The sequence below is a fragment of the Eumetopias jubatus genome, unplaced genomic scaffold (genome assembly GCF_037043125.1).
Source record: "Eumetopias jubatus isolate StellerSeaLion01/CBP00866 unplaced genomic scaffold, mEumJub1_p1.0 scaffold_13, whole genome shotgun sequence".
Lineage (NCBI taxonomy): Eukaryota > Metazoa > Chordata > Mammalia > Carnivora > Otariidae > Eumetopias > Eumetopias jubatus.
Genome location: NW_028274819.1, coordinates 18,180,220 through 18,196,674, shown reverse-complemented (window position 1 = coordinate 18,196,674; position 16,455 = coordinate 18,180,220). Strand labels below are relative to the sequence as shown.

Sequence of the window (16,455 nt, the reverse complement as noted above, 5' to 3'; positions counted from 1 at the left end):
TCTGAGAAGGCGGGGCGAGGGGGCGGGGCTGGCGGGGTGGATTAAGGAGGCCACAGCGGGCGGGGCGGGGCAAGGGGCACCCCCTCCTTCCCAGGACGGGGGCGGGGCTGGCGGGCATCTCCTAGGGAGGCCTGGTGGGCGGAGCCGGATCGGGCCGGGAGCCAGCAACATTCCCGCAGGGCAGGGGGCGTGCCCAGGGCGTGTCCTCAGGGGGGCGGGGCCTGGCCCAGCCGCTGCGTTCCCCGACGGCCGCCGGGAGGACTGCCGAGTGAGGGAGCCCAGGGCTGCGCAGTCGGACGCTGACGGGCGCGAGCTGGCGACGCCGGGCTTGCAGCGCCGAGCAGAAAGCAAAGCCAGCAGGTGAGAGGGGCAGGGGGGAGGCCGAACGGACAAAGAGTAGCAAAGTTAGTTTTCGCCCCCACTTCCAGAGCCCGCTTAGGCAGCTTTCTCGGAGCAAGTGACAGAAGCAGCTGGTGGGTGAAAAGGAGCCGAAGTCCCCGAGTCCTGACCCCCAGTTCTCTGGCTGCGTCATCTACCAGCCGTGTGGCCCCGGGCCCGACCCCCCTCCCCCTGCTCTGGACTTCTCGGGTTCCATAAACGGAGGAGGTTGGACCAGGTGAACTCCGTGCTCCCGTTGCCCTTTCTCACGAAAAGCCCGGAAGGTGAGGGCCGGCAGGTGAGAGCGGGCTGCAGTTCAGCCACAGGTGTTCACAGCGGGCTGCCCAGCTCTCCCTACCCGGTGGCACTGAGCCAAGGGAACTCTCCCGGAGCATTAAGCGAAGTACTTGAAAGTTCACCCCAGTTCCTCGGATGGGGCTTAAGCCCACAAGCCCTGAGGAAGCAGCCTAAAGCAGGGAAATGTCAGTCTTCCCTTGCCCCCAACACTGAGATCCCAGTAAGACTTCAGACCACAACCTCAGCGGGGGCTTTTGTCCCCTTCCTGGGGCATTTCCAGGTGAGCTGGCCCGGGACAAGTTCTTATGGGGGAAGAGAAGGGAAAACCCCGCCAAACTTTGGGCTCAGAGTCAAGCCCAGGGCTCTTGCTGCATGCTCAGGGTTAGTTCACTGGGCTGGAGGTTTCTGTTCCTGGTGCTGGTGGGTGCCCTGTGCCAGGGTCATAGTCGCTGGGCAGCCTAGTTCAGTGGGCAAGATCTTAGGTTCGGGGACCGAACCGATTAGGATTCCACTCACCTCCAAGCTTCAGTTTCCTCATCTGTAGAATGGGAGTCCCGGCAGAACCCAAGGGCAGGAGTGAGGACTAAACAGAATAATTCATATACAGTGGTTAGCAAGGCGCCAGGCACCCAGTGAGCCCTCACTATATAACAGCTGCCCTGACACCGATGGGCAGGTGATGGGCTGGCTTCCTGCCTGGGAATGAGCCTGTTTTCAGAGGGCTGGAAGCTGGTTGCAGCCCCTCCTGACCTTGTGAGGGCCAGAAATTGCCACCTGCCACCTGCATCACTTTGTCCATTTCAGGTTTGGGGAGTGTGTCATCTGGATCAAAGAGTGGCTGCGTTTTCTGTAATAGTGCTGGAATTTGGTGGTTGTCCAGTTACATAAACCCGAAAATGTTTACTGAGCACCTACTATATATTAGATGGAGCTCAGGGATACAGAGGCGACCTAGCCAGACCTGGGCTCTGCCTTCATTTTGGGTTGCTGACAGTGAGGGCCCCCCACCCCTACCATGCCCCTGCTGGGGCAGATAACGCACACCCAGGGCTTGGGGCCAGATGAGATTTCATGAGTCTGTACTGCTCTGGTGTCTGGAACCCAGCTATTCCACTGAACACTTGGCTTGGGGTGAAGGTGAGAGTCAGTGTGGGCACTTGTTAACCTGTTCAACCAAGGCTGGGGCCCAAAGGAGACTGGGGGTGCTGTATGCCGGTTCCCTGAATGTCCTGGGGAGATGAGCCCTACAATTTGGAACCAGCTAGAAAGTAGCGTGGGAAGAGTCTGACTGAAGGCTGCACTTATAGGGAGGAAACGGTGTGTATGCCTCTGGAAGGGGAGGGTGCTTAGAAGCAGTGAGACACTGGAGAAACCAGGGCAGAGGGTGAGGGGCTTCCTGGAGTTGGTAACACTTGAGCAAGACTTCCTGCCTGGGCTCCCAAGTCCTGATTGGGCTTGGATCAACTTGGGTCAGTAGGTGGGGCCCATGGGGGGTGGGGGGGGAGGAGAAGATGTTCATTTCAAACAGTACTCAGTAAGCAAATACTGGAAGTCTCCCCCAGCACCCCTCCAGCCCACATGATGCATGACGAAGGATGACACACTGCCCCCATCCTCAGTTGCTTACCGTCTGGGAAGGGATACCAGTGACTCTGGTAGGAGATAAATGAAAAAAGTATTACAGGGAATTTTCACGGAGGAGGTGGAATTTGGGGTGGGTCTTAAGCATTGGGAAGGTTTCCTTAGCTACAATGAAAGTTTTGGGCAGAGGAAAATACCTAGGCAAAAGCAGGAGGTCAGAGTGTTCAGGGACTTTTTAAGAACCTGCCCGGTTGATCAGTCTGGCCAAAGAATGGGGATCCTGCAGGGATGTGAAGGGGGAAATGGTGGGTTGGATCAACTCATGGAGGGCCTTCAATGCCAAGGTGAGATGTTTGGATCTGATTTGTAGAAAGTGAGAACCACTGAAGGTTTCTGAGCCAGGGAGTGACGTATTCAGAGGGACACTTGAGGAAAGCAGTCTCCAGATGTGCTGGGGTGAGGGACCCAGTGGTCAAGGGAGAAAGATTCCATGGCTGTGGTGATGGGGAAGGAGGGGCCTGCGGGCCTTTGGGGATGTTTGCTGCTGGGGGTGAAGAAAGAGGCACCATGGGGGGCGGAGGGAGAAGGGAAAGGATCCCCATGTATGCCCTGGTTTTCTTCCTATTCCCCCACCCAGCCTCCACCCTCGTGCCCAGCAGGGGCTCAGAGGTGCTGGGGAGGGTGATGCATGCTATGGAGTGATAGGGAGGGAGCCGCCCAGGAGGCCCTGTGCTTGCCCAGGAAGGGGGAGTCATCTGGCCAAGTGGTGGGAGCTTGCACCAGTCAGCAGTGGGTTTGAGAGGGAGGGAGTGAGCCTGTGGCACTCCGCCTCCTGGCTACAGCCCAGGGAGGGCTGGGATGAGAGGTTAGCCAGTGGGGACACAAATTTCCCACATGTGTGGGGGGGTAGATTTTGGTGGGCTCTTCTGAAGTTTCTGCAGTGTGGGGCAGTCCCCTCTCGAAGCTTCAGACTTTTGAGCCACTGTCTGAAAGCTCCTTCCTCCCCACCCTGGGGACACAGCCCCGTTGCACCTGACGACCCGACAGCCCTGTCTGGCCCCGAGGCTGAGCAGACCCAGGCCCTGAGCATTCCTCTGGGTTTGGAGCATCTGGGGCCAGCTGGCATCCCCTGGTTCTGGCTTGGCCCTGCCCTTTACTCCAAACCGTTATAACCACTTCTTCTACCCCATGGGAAGCTCAGAGGGGGCGGTTATGATTTAATCAAGAGCATCAAACAGTCAGGCGTTGGCTCAGTGAGAGGTGGGAGGGAGGCAAGAGCCTGGGCCCCTCTGTGGGACAGGATGGGGCCAGGGCTGGGGGGTCTGTTTCATCTCAGCAGGAACTGCCCTGCCCACCGGCTTTCCCTCCTCTAGGCCTCATCGGAGGAGCCAGGAGGGAAGCCCAGAGGTAAACACAGTGAGCATGTGTTGCCTTCCTCCTCCTCTTGCCCCATCCTGATGGTGCCTGTGAGGAGGCCAACCACAGGCACAGGGCCTCTGTCACAGGCCCAGTTGGTGTCTGGGGGCTGGCTGGCTCCTGACTCACCCCTGGGGTTCCCCCTACTTGTTGCTTTTCCTGTCAGCAGCTGATTCACTCAATGCTGACATGGAGAAGCAGCTGAGGGGGAGAGAAGAGGCCCTGTGTTCTGGTTCTTGGAATTAGTTCCAACTCCTTTGTTTACAGGCTGTGTGACCTCAGATAAGTTCCTTCTCCTCTCTGGGCTGCCCTTCTCTGTCAGTGCTAATGGCCTCTTCGTTCCTTGGCTTTTAGGAAGTTCTGTGGCCTTCTGTTGTTTGTAAAGCACGTGTGCGCGTGTGCGTGCGTGCACACACACACACACACACACACACACACACCCACACATATTGGGTGAACTGGGCGACTCCTCTCACACGGGCAGTAATGGGCCCACCTCCTCACCCTTGCTTACCCCACCTGAAGCCACCTTACCTACCTTCTGCCTGTCTGCAGATCAGGGAGATGGGAGAGCATGGTGGCAGAAAGCTGGACTCTGGAGCTAGAATCTTGCCTCTGCCCCTTCCTAGCTTTGTGACCCTTTCCGAGCCTCAGTTTCTGAATCTATAAATTGGGTAATGGGAACAACCTCATAGGGTGACATGAGGCTAGAACAAAAAAGTGCCTTCCCCAGGGCATGTGCCTCCCCAGTGTGACCCCAAGCTTTCTGAGGGTTAAGGAAGTCTGAACGTGGATGGCAGCTTTTCTCCAAACCCTTCCTTTTCCTCCCCCTTCCTCTGTGCTTGTCTACACTGAGTACTTTCCTCTTCTTGCACTGTTGTTTTGTGGCATATGGAGTGTCTCTGTGAACCCTCCCAGGCAGAGACTGCCCTGTCCATCTCTGTATCCTTGACTCCTGGCACAAGGCCTGGCACACAGCAGACTCTCAGGAAATGATGGTTGAATGAATAAGTAAGTGATTCTCCTCGGGGTGGCCCAGCAGGACCCAGCTCTGGTGCCAGATCCTTGGTGACTCCTTGGCAAAGGTGGAGCTGGGAAGCAGGGTCTGGATGCCCGGGCCTTGCCCTTCAGGCCTGCCCATCCTGCTCCTGGAACCTGGGTCCAGGGAGGCGAGATTGGTTTGGCTGGCCTGGGACTGCTTCAGTCAGGGCTTCAGCTTCCTTTGTGAGGCCTGGCCTTTCCTCTCCTGAGAGGGGAACAGCCTGACTTCCTCTAGCCCCAGCCTGGTGAAGGGGCCACTTTGGCCCTTAGTGAACCCTGACTCAGTTCATAGTTATTTGTGGAAGGTGCTACCGTCCTGTGAGGGCACGGGCTGGGGGAATGGGAAGGTGCCCTCTGGGAGGCCCATGCCTGACAGTCTCTTTGCAGGCCACCAGGCATGTCACTCTGGGAGGCCCCTCACTGTCCCCTCTGGCTTCTTTCCCCACAGTAGGGGCTTCTGACTCTTCTTTGGGCCCCGTACCTGACTTTGTTGTGCTGAGGGGGGATCCGGGATAGAAGTTGTTGTTTCTGGACTTAGGCTTCTAGAGCCAATGTAGGAAAGTGGACAAAGCGCTGGAGTCTGGGTGTTGGGCAGTCTGGGTTCAGATCCTGGCTCGGCTGTGAAATTGCAGAGTGACTTTGTCCAGGGAGGTGACCCTCTAGGTTGATTTTCTTATTTTTGAAGCAGTCAGTGCTCCAGAAGCCTGCCTGGGGTCCAGCTGGGGTGGGCCCAAGTTCGGAAGGAACCATCAGCAATGTCACAAACCAAACTGCCTAAGGATGCTCCTGCTTTTGCTACTTATCTGCTGGGTGAGACCTTGGGCAAGTGTCATAGCCCCTCTGAGCATCTGTTTCAGCATCTAAAATGGAGATCATAATAGTATTTACCTTTACCTCATAGGGTTGTTGAGAATGATGTGAATTAAAATATATGAAGCACTTATGGCCTGTGCCTGGCACATGATATATATACATATATATATCAGCTGGTTTTGGTAGTGCTGTTGTTATTAATAGGAAGCAGGATTTAAACCTTTGTGGTGGTGGGGGGAGCAGGAAAGCTTGGTGAATAGCCTGAGCGTGGGGATCAGGAGACCCCAGCCTGTCTTTTACTGGCCATGTGACCTTGGGCAAGTTACAGCCTTTCTTGGGCTGCAGAACTATAAACTATTATCCTGCCTTTGAAAAGTAGATGAATAAGTACATTTCAGTACACAGCAACGGGATTATACAGATCAGATTACAGACCTTTATTTTTTTTACTTTTCCCAACTTTCTGAATCTTCTGCAGGGATTCCATATTCTTATGCTCAAGAAAGAAGGAATACCCTTATACAATAAAGCTATGGAGAAACTTACTGTACATATTTAAACAGAAATGTATTATTTGACCTTGGGATCACATTCTGGTTTTTGTTGTTGATAAATCATACTTTTTTCCCAAAAGGGTGTGGGTGTTGGTTTGAAGTGAGTACCAATTTGCCAAGCCTTTTGTCAAAAGACGGAGGGAGTGTCTGTGGAGGGAGTGGCCATGTCCACTGGCCTCAGAGCCTGGGACACAAGAGTCAGATATGGTTGGGAGCGTCATCCCAACTTCCATCCAGGGGGATACACCCTGAGCGCTGCCTGTTTAGAAAGCTTTTCAACAGTCCCTGACACCAGCGAGCTTAATTTCCTCATGTGTACAATAGGGATGATAATAATAATATCTAATTCAGGGCCGTGCTGTGAGGGTTAAAGGAGCTTAACACATGTTGAGGTTTTAGAGAGAACCCCTCTTCTGAATTTGGAACCCAGTGGAAACAGATGACAGACATGGGGCTCCGACTGGAAGCGTCAGCACTGAGAAGGCTGGCTGGAGAACATGGCTTTAGATCCGGGGCTTTCTAAGCGTCGTCCTCAAACTGGCAGAGTTACCTGTCCGGTCACAGGCAGCGCTGGACAGGGGCCAGCCTCCCTGCAGGAGCAGGTGGCAGCAGCGGAGGACAGCCCAGATGGAAGGCTGCATGCAGGCAGCCGGGCTCTGGGGGAGGCGGGGCCCCACAGAGCATGCCCAGTGCGTCTTCGAGACGAGCCAATCGCATAAGTCTCTGTTGGGGTCCAGGAAGTAAAGGAGGGGCGGAGCGAGACCAGAGGTGTTCTCCTGGTAGAGGTCCCTCCTTAGGGAAACAAGTGGAGAGAGGAATATGTGTACCTCGGATAAGTACAAGGCACTTTGATGCCAGGTATGCGTAAGCACTCAATAAATGTTAATCTGTCATTGCTAATAATAATGATAACAATGAATAATTGTACTACAGTTGGAAAATCACTTTCGCACACGCTGTTTTAGGAGATGGTTTATTAGAATGTTGTTGCAGCGGGACCCCATGAGATGCCCTGGTGTGTAGAGGAAATAAACACTCAGTGGGGGGTGCGGGAGGACTGGTTTGTCGGAGGTCCTGAGTAAGTGAGTGGGTGGCCGGTCCTTGGGTCACTGTAGGTCACATCGACAACCCACCTCCCTGACCTCTCAGGACCACACCACGGGGGAGTAACTGCGGCAGGGAGGGTGTTTCGGTCTACTTGCCCTGAACTTTTAGAGGCTCTCCGCAAGGCCCTCTGATCCCCTTTCTCTCTGCCCACGCCCTCTCCTGGCAGGGTTGAGCAGCAGGCTCCTCTTTTGCCAGGAGGCCAGATGGCATGCTTTTCAAACCGTTCATATCAGAAACCCCTTGGGGGCAAGCTGCAAGTGGGGGACCTAGGTATGGGTCAGCTCTTCCTCCCACCATCTGCTCATCTTTGGGCAACTTTCTCAACCGTTCAGAACCTTGGTTTCTTTATCCGTGAACTGGGGAATGATAGTGGTAGCTCTCCCGTAGCTTGCCTGCGGGAAGATTAAATGAGGTAATGGATATGGGTGAAATGCTCAGCAGACTGCACCCTCAGGAAAAGCCAGAGAATGATAGGTGAAGGCTACTCCTGCCACTCCTGTGGAGAAATGACAGAGTCCTTCTCCTCAGGGGCAGAGGTCTCTGATGTGGAGTGAAGGAGATTTCCAGGGCTGTTTGGAGCTCTGGGAGTCAGGACAGCCTTAGGCTTCAGGGGGCTTAGCCCTCGATGGGACTGTCTGAGCCCAGCTTTGACCTGGGTGTTCTCGTCTTAGACTGGAAGTTAGGGGCTTGTGTATACACTAATGGGATTATGGTCTTGTGAGTAGCTCTGTAGTTCATTGAGTCACTCTACCTACCCAGGCTACTGGACAGCATCTAGCCTTCGCTGGAGGCTTGGAGAACTCACTATCTTTCAACTCTGCACAGATCTGACTCTTTAAAAAAAATATGGTATAGAATTTGAGCAAACACATCCTCCCTTAGCTTCCACTTAACGGTCCTGACCAGGCTCATTGGGATGATGTCCACATGGAATGTGGACACTCCCTGGGGGAGACCAAGTCCCCCTTGTAGCAGAGGGCACCCCAGGCCAGTGGTTCTGATGTAGGAAGGATATCTCAACCATTTAAAAACGTCATATCCATCTGAACCAAATGGGCGCGCACGCGCGCGCACACACACATGCACACAAACTTTAAAATTATTGAAGAAATATTCTTTTGTGGAAACATTTAGAGGTTAGGATAGATGTAAAGGAGGCAAGAACCACTCAGAAATAAGTACTGTGAACAGTTTGGTGTTCACACGCGCGCACACACACACGCGCGCACACACACGCATGCACGCACACACACGGCTGGGATTATACCATGTGAACCATTTCCTGTACTGCCACTCTGGGTTAACGTTGTAGAGGGAGGATTGTTCCATGTGATTCAATATTCTTCCTCAGCCCCGTAGTATCACACTCTGTGGAGCCACCATGACCCAGTTTGGCATTCTCCTGCTGTTGCACATTTAGGCCATTTTGAATTTTTCATTAGCTTCCACATTGCTAGAGTGACCACCTTGTCCAGACATGTATCTTGTGCTCACATTCTTATACTCCCCATGGAATGAATTTCTGGAAGAGGCTTTCCAGTCAGGTGGTTTTTAAACTCATGGTCTGAGGACCAGTTCTCAGGGAAGAGCCCTTTCCCCTATACCCACCAGAATGTACCCCCAAACTTAGCCCCAGCCCCACTAGAGAGAGAGGGCACTGTGTCCCTAGGTGCTAGGTAGCAAGCGCGTAGAAGGAAGGGGGCCGGTGCTTGGGGTATGTGTCTGTGTGTTGGGGGGCGGGTAAGACAGAAGGAGAAAGTCAGACAGATATAGGGAGCTTTTTCTCTTCAACTAGATTCTGACTTTTGACCCTCCTGTCTCCCTTCCAGGAGCCTGTGGTGTTATTAACTAATTATGAGATCTCTTTACTTTTTAATGACCTTTCTCCATGGTGACTCCTTCCTTCTCAACAGTCTTCTGGGAGCCGGGGAATGGGAAGATGAGTCCGTGGGAGGAGGTTTGTCTGGAGTAGGAGGTGGGTCATGGAGGGGGGCAGTGGTTCTCAAACTCTGACATAGGGCAGAGTCTCCTGGAGGGTTTAAAGCACAGATAATACCCCTAAGGTTTCTGATTCCCTTGGTCTGGGGTACAGCCAGGGAATGTGCATGTCTTATAGGTTTCTAGGATATGCTGTTGCTGCTGGTCTGGGAACTACAATTGGGGAGCCAATGGAGTCATGGAATGGCATAGGGGAGGCTGTGTGGTAAATCTCAGCTCCTGGTGCTGTTCACAGTAGGAACCCTGTCCCATTTGGTAAAGGCTTGTGTGAGGCCTAAACTCACCTTCCCCTTGCCTCCACCTCATCACCTTTTCCAGTGTGTGCTGTTATATATTTATGTGCAAGAGGATAAGATGCTTATCACCATCCCCATTTTACAGAAAGGAAAACTGAGGCTCTGACAGGCAACCTAATATGTCCAAGGCGGCCCTGAAAGCATCAGGAGCACCAGTACAGGAACGCTGGCCTTATCACCTCTCGCTGCTCCCCCTCAACACCCCCCCTCCCCCTGAACTCTATCACACACTCTGGGCTTCTGTCTTGCGGGTCTGGTGCGGGGGCAGAGGTGCCTTCCCTGAACACTGTGCTGGCCCCAGGGGACCTCAAGTGAGGGGGCTGGGAAGGCAGCTTCCCCCACACTGTCTCTGAGCCAGGGTCTTGCTCTACTTTTTATTCCCGCCCCCACCCCCCGCCCACTAGCCATTCAGTAACGTGACCTTCTTCTAAGATCTAGTGTTCTCCAGCCCGTTTATGTTCCCAGTTATTGTTTGGGGCATTTCTCTGGCAAGCCGTGGAAGTGTGTGCCTAATCCTGGCTGTCGCCTGGCAGGCACAACAAGGGGAAGAGGGGAGAGCCCTCATCTGTCGGGCATCTAAGGTGCCAGGCCCTGCCCTGGGCACTTGGCAGTCACGGCCTCAGTCACCCAGCTGCCCCCATTTTACGGACGAGGACATGGAGGGTCCCAGGGCTGTAGCAACTTGCCCAAAGTCACAGCTGAAGGGCACAGAGCCAGGTTTCCATTCCCAAACTCCCTGGTCTAGAGTGGCAGCGGGTCCTGGACCAAAGGAGCTGGGATTGGGGGGCTGCAGCCTATCAAAGAGGGTCAGCCAGAGGGGTGCGGCTGCCCTGGGATTCAGAGTCTTGCTGTGGGAGGGCCCTGGCCTAGCCACCAGGAGACCCAGGTCAAATGGTACTCTGCTGCCACCTGGGTGCATGACCTTGGGGCAGTCACTCCCCTCCTCAGGGTGTTGGAGTTCTCATTTCTGCTAATGATACCTTATGCTTTATAGCTTTTAGCCGTGGACATTTTCTCACGTACTTTTTCCCACAGGCCTCCTCACACACCTTGTGAAGTAGGCAGCGAGGGTATTATTTCTGAGCCCATTTTACAGATAATGACAGGCTGTGGGTGACATGCCCAGGATCCTACAGCTAAGGAGGTGCTGGAGCCAGGACTTGACCCCCTGTTGCCTTTGTTCCTCATCCTGAGCCTGGCCCTTCGCCCCAAGCTGCCTCCTTAGCAAGGAAGGAGAACTCTGGCCTTCTCTCTATTCTCGGCCTCAGCACTGGCGACCCCAGGGCTATTAGTTGGGCCGGTGGGTTTTGGGTGCAAGGAGCTCGATGAGAGGACTCGACTGGGATCCTTGCTCTGGGCCAGGAACCTATGGAGGGAAGATAGATGGTTCAGGCCGTCCCTGTTACCGGCTCCTGCTTGGGCATTTGGGGCCCCTGGTGGTGGGCCCCAAATGCCCAGGGAGGTGGGGTCGGGCCCAGCTACCCCTCCTACCTCAGCCCCTGGCTTCCCCTGGGGATTGTGTCTGCCCTCCTGTACCCCTGCACAGTATAGAATTCTCCAGACTCCCAGACTGGGGTATCCGGGCCCCGCAGCTCCGTCTGAATGCCCTCCCCTCCTCCCCTGTCCCCTGACCTGAGTCTTCCTCATTCTTTGAGGCCCGGCTCCGGCTACCGTCTTCCCTGGGGCCAGCCATGGTGCGCTGGCCAAGCTGACTCAGCTGTCTTGGGTCCCGTCCAGCTGGTAATCTAGTTACCTGGGTTAGTTAATTCCCCCACCAAGGCTGTGCGAGCAGGGGCTGTGGCTGCTGTGGGTCTGAGCCCCCCAGGGGTCCGCCAGGCTGGCAGGGCTCAGGGTGCTGGGTCTGTGTGGGCTGGGGATGGCTGACCCCGCTCAGGGTTGGCCTCAGACCTGTGGCTTTCACACTTTGTGACCTCGAGCAAGGCCCCTATCTTCTCTGACCTCTGGCTTCCCTCTCCTAAAAATAAGAACGCCACTCTCCTCGCTGACCACTTGTGAGGCTTGCATGAGATAAAGTGTGCAAAACACCTACCACTGATGTCTGGTGGGTTCGAGGAGCTCAGGAAATGCCTGTCCCTCCCCTCCCTTGCAATCAGCCCAGGCTTCATTCCGCCTCCACCCACCTAACACCCGAGAGCAGGTGTCTGGTTGGGCCTTGGTCTAGGGCCTGTGTTATATCTGCTCTAGCCTGGGGGTGTTCTAGGCTGATAAAAGGGGACAGATTGGGCAGAGGGATGGAATCAGCTGCAAACAAATGTGTTTAATCAGGCTCTGCTAGTTCCAAGCTGTGACCCTGGGCACGGTACCTCCCTGAGTCTCAGTTTCCCTATCTGTAGAAGGGGGATACCTCTACCTTCTGTGTTCTCGGGATCCTTCCAGAGGCTTCCTGGTAGGGTAGGGGTAGGAATCCTGGTGGCCTGAAGCCCTGAGTGCTGCCTCCCAGGAGCCTTGGGTCCAGCCCGCAGTGGTTGACTTATACATCTGTTTTTCCTACCGCAATGCAAACAGTTCCCCCCTCTCTCTCTGGCCACCCGGAGTCTCACCAGGCCATTAAGCTCTTGGCTCTGGTCCTGGTGTTCTGGGTCGCCTGGGGGAAGCAGCATGTCTGGGGGGCCAGACCTGAGGCCCTAGCTAACTGTCTGAGACCAAGGTGGTGTCACCACACGTCCTATGCTGAGAACTCTTGGAATGCCATGCCTGGCCCCTGGGGCCCACCGGGGACACAGGCTCTTTCCTGTAGTGCCAGGCACCTTTCCTTTCCATGTCTGTCTGTCTGTGCACCCCTCCTCCCAGTTCCCTGTGGCCCAGAACCTTCTCATGGTGATAATAATCACATGCTTCCCTTTATTGTGCTAGAGCATTTTTATTCCTCAAATCTCCCACCTCCCTGTAAGGTAGGAACGAACTGTTGTAATCCCAGTGAGGGAAGGGGGCTTGCCAAGGCCCACTGCTGGGACTCATGACCTTGCGACCCCCTCCCCCATTCCCTGCCTCTCAGCCGTGCTCACGTTCTTCACTAAATTTTGCCTTGCAGAGGCATGCCCCAGCACCTGGGTGTGGGAAGTGGGTTCAGAGGATGTGGAAATGCAGACCCCTAGGTCTCCAGGGTAAAGGGTCCTAGATTCCCACCCCAGGAGATCTAGGAGCTGGCACAGGGCCTGCCCCATTGCACAGATAGGGAAACTAAGGTTTAGGGAGGGGCAGTGATTAGGGAGTAGAGCAAGCTGGGCTCTGTTCTTTTCTTCTTCCACCTCCCCAGGGCCCCGAGGGCTCAAGTTAGGGGACCCCATGGGGCTCTTTGGGACTTGGCTGCTCATTTGGGCTGCGGTCAAGTCCTCTGCCGGCTTCAGCAATCAGAGGGGTCTCTTGAGTGTCTCCCGTGCCCCTTCGGGTGATACAGACCCAGCCTGCTCAGAAGGGGGATCTCGGGCGGGGGGCACTTCCGCCCACAGCTCTGCCTGGTGCTCCCAGAATCTGGGGGAGGCCAAGGCTGAGGAGAATGTGCTGGGGAGGGGATGGGCCATTGTCGACAGCTGATGGGGGGAGGGCAGTGTGGGTAAGAACGGGGGCGGGGGGGGGGCGCCAGTCTCTCAGGGAGGCCGCGGGGAAGGCGGGCTCTTGGCTACAGAAGAAGGTGAGGGGTGAGCATGGGGGAGGCGGAGCTGGGCTGGCTCCCAGGGTAGTATCCAGTCTGGGTTAGCAGGGCCTGCATGCCTGGGTGGGTTTTGCCTTAGTCTCCCCTGGGGGCTTCCTATGCAGACCAGAGAGGGCCCGAGGCCTGTGGGTTGGAGTCGTGGATGCCCAGGAGTCTCCCTTCACCTGGGATCTCTCTCTATCCCCTGGCCCTGTCATTCTCTGTCTCTCTTTCCTTACCTCTGGGTCTCTGTCCTCGGCTGCTTCTCTTTTACTCCCCACCCAACACCACCGCCCACCAGTCTACCTCTATCTGCCCTCCAAGTACCTCTGAAGCCAGAATGCCTCCAGAGGTGCCGAGGCCCGAGGCCACCCTGGCTGAGCCTGCCCAGGCCCTGCTCCTGGGCAATCCCAGAGGACCTGACAGGCCCGGGGCCCTCTCTCCCTGGGGATGGAGCCCTAATGGGCTGTGCCCCAGCTTTCAGGTGTCTGGGCTGGTGGTCCACCCTAGGGCTTGGGCTCTACCTGCCCTATGGGAGGTGCTGCCCTTCATCCCAGTCTCAGAGGCCCTGGATTCCTACAGCCAACTGTGGAAATCGATTTCGCCAGGCCACTCCTCCCTGGAGCTGGCTAGGCTGGAGCCAGGGGCCCGTGTGCTGGCCAGGTTGCCCTGGGACATTCCAGATACCAGATGCTCTCAGGATGAAAGAGGAGGAGACTTGGGAGCTGGTCTTGGACACAGGAAGCGACAGGGTCAAGGGCAAGGCTCAGAAGAAGCCACTGGCAGAGACAGGGACATAGACAGAAGGGAAGAGGCAGGTGCGGGGGAAGGACTGAAGGAGAGAGTGTGAGACCCCAGAGAATCCTGCCCTTTTCTTCTCACCTGGGCTGAGCTGCTTTAGCTGGGTCCCAGCCAGGAAGACCTCCTTTTTCCTGCTCTTGGACTTAGAGACCTGCTCCTGCCCTCCACACTTGGCCCCATCTTTTCTGTGTTTTCACCCAAGGACCCATGAGAAGGAGAGAGTCCCTCCCTGTACCCATGTGTGCCCGACTCTTCCTGTACTGTGTCTCACCCATCTGCCCTCTCTGACTCTGTCCCTCACTCTTCCCGTCAAATATCCCTAGAGCCAAAATGGCTCTCAGGCCTTGGGGTGCTGAGAACTATAGCCTTGGGAAGTAGGAAGTATTAGCCCATTTTACAGATGAGGGACCTGAGGCTCAGATAAGTCAAGTAACGGGGGTAGACAGAGCCAGGGTTGACCCCGCATTTGTCTGATGCCCACCCTCACTACCCACGCCGAGAGACTTAGGGCTACCAGACAGTGCTCCGGGAGAGTCTTCTGGGAACGCTTCTTGTAGGAGGTGGCATCTCAGCTCCCGTTCTCTTTCTTCCCGAACCCAGTGCCTCGGGGGAGGATGCTGTGACTGAAGAGCTTGCCTGATGCCATGTGGGGTCCCTGGTTAGAGTCCCCTTCCTTCTCCCTAATTGCCTCCCTTGGGCCCACACTTAGCGCCCAGCCTCAGTCTCTTAGGAACCCCAGGCCTGGCCCAGAGGTTAGCCCTTTGTTAACCACCTGCTGCCAGGCTCTGTGTTGGGTGTGCAAGCTGGTCCCTGGTGCCTAGTGTGGTTCCAGAATGTCTTCAGTTGGTTGGGTTCAGAGGCTGGGCTCTAAAACCCAGTGAACGTAGGTTGGGACTTGGTGAGGCTATTTTAGTGCCCTGTCATTTATAAATTGGTTTCTGCGGGCAGCATAGCGTGACAGCAGAGGGTTGGACTGGTGGGGTTCAACTCCCAGCTTTACGGTCTGTGTGACCTTGGGCAAGTCCCTTTCCCACCCTGAGCCTCACTTTCTTCACACATAAACTGGAGTTCAAAGCAGTCGTCACCTCGTCGGGTCATTGTGAGGATGAAGCGCTCAGCACAATCTCTGGCAAGTAGTAACTACAAAAGCATTAGCTCTTGTTACTGTTCAGTACCGGAGTCTATGTTCTAAAGTGCCGGTCTTGTCCCTCAGAGGGAGAGCGGGAGTCTGGGTGCTGCTTGAAGGTGATGCTGGTGTGTAATTGCTCACTTGCGTGGCTCTATCCCTCCAGACGGGGCACTGAGGGCAGGGATGCGTGGGTTTCATTCGTCCTGTTCCCGTGTCCGGCCCAGGGCCCGCCTGGAGCGGAGATTCCACGCACTGCAGTGGGCTTGGCTCAGGACGGAATCTCTTGAGTAGAAGTGGCCACTTGGGAGCCCCTCGGAGGACAGCCCCTCAGGCCTTCTGACCCACGGGCCATTCTCGGTGGGGGGGGGGCATGCTACCCCCTTTCCGGTTGCCTGTGCCAGTCAGGCCCAGGTTGGTATCCTGGTGTTTCAGCCTGACCCTGCCCAACCATCGCTGTCACCGCTGGCTCGCGTGGGGTCCAGGTTCTGAAACGCTTGTGCGTGAAGCCTGCAGAGGCCTGGCCCCATCCCTGGTTGCTCTGATTCCATGAGCTCGTGACCCGGGAACTGCCCCTCTAACGCCGGGCTTCATTGACCCCCGTGTGAGGTTGCTCGGCGGTGGGGAGCAGGATCACAAAGTGGGCAGGACACTGGACTCCAGCGTCAGAGAATCTGGGAGGACGCAAAACTCAGCTGGGCCCCCATCTGCCACGTGACAAGGGCAAGTACCTCCACCTTCCTGAGCGCTGGAGATCCTGCTTATAAAACAGGGATGATGAAGTCCCGCTGTCCACCTCACAGAGTGGTGGGGGATGGGGGAGAGCTCTGGTCTCAAGTCAGAGCTGAATTTTAATCAGGGCTTAGCCACTTAGTTGTGTGGCCTTAGGTGAGTCACTGAACCTCTGAGTCTCAGTTTCTTTATTTGTTAAATGGGGATAACAATATCTGGGGGGGTTGTTACAGAGATTAGATAAGAGACAGTGGGAATGGTGTGATGGAAACTATAAGGTGCTGTTACCCCTCTGTCACAATCTGGCGGGGTGGGGGGTGGGGGGAGCTGCTGCCTACGTTCCCGTGGTACCCCTGGCCTTCTTCCCTCAAATGCCAGAAGTCAGTCCCAGCTTTAGGTATTAAGGTCCTCAGTAGAACCAGAGCCTGTCCCCCCGGCTAGTGGGATCGTGTGGCAGGAGCTGTTTCTCACTGGGCCCCGGGTTCTGCATCTGTAAGCCAAACAGCAGGACTTGGGGCTTCAACATCCTGGGATTCCTGGGAGGGTCTGATCTGGGTGAGTGGTCTTCTGACCCAGAGTGGCAGAGGTGGTGCCCCCCGTGTTAGAGATGAGATTTGGGGCTCAGAGAGATTCAGTAACTCCCTTGCTCAGGGTCACACAGCT

At 55.6% G+C, this 16,455-nt stretch overlaps 1 protein-coding gene across 2 annotated transcripts in view; it reads left to right on the top strand.

Moving 5' to 3' along the window:
- The first annotated feature begins 229 nt into the window (after positions 1–229).
- The window catches only part of CD82 (CD82 molecule), a 49,769-nt gene continuing 33,543 nt past the window's right edge, over positions 230–16,455 (top strand). For both annotated transcript variants that reach the window (XM_028111150.2, XM_028111151.2), the window contains exon 1: positions 230–360. The gene's annotated coding sequence lies outside the window, so the exon portion shown is untranslated. The remainder of the gene's footprint in view (positions 361–16,455) is intronic.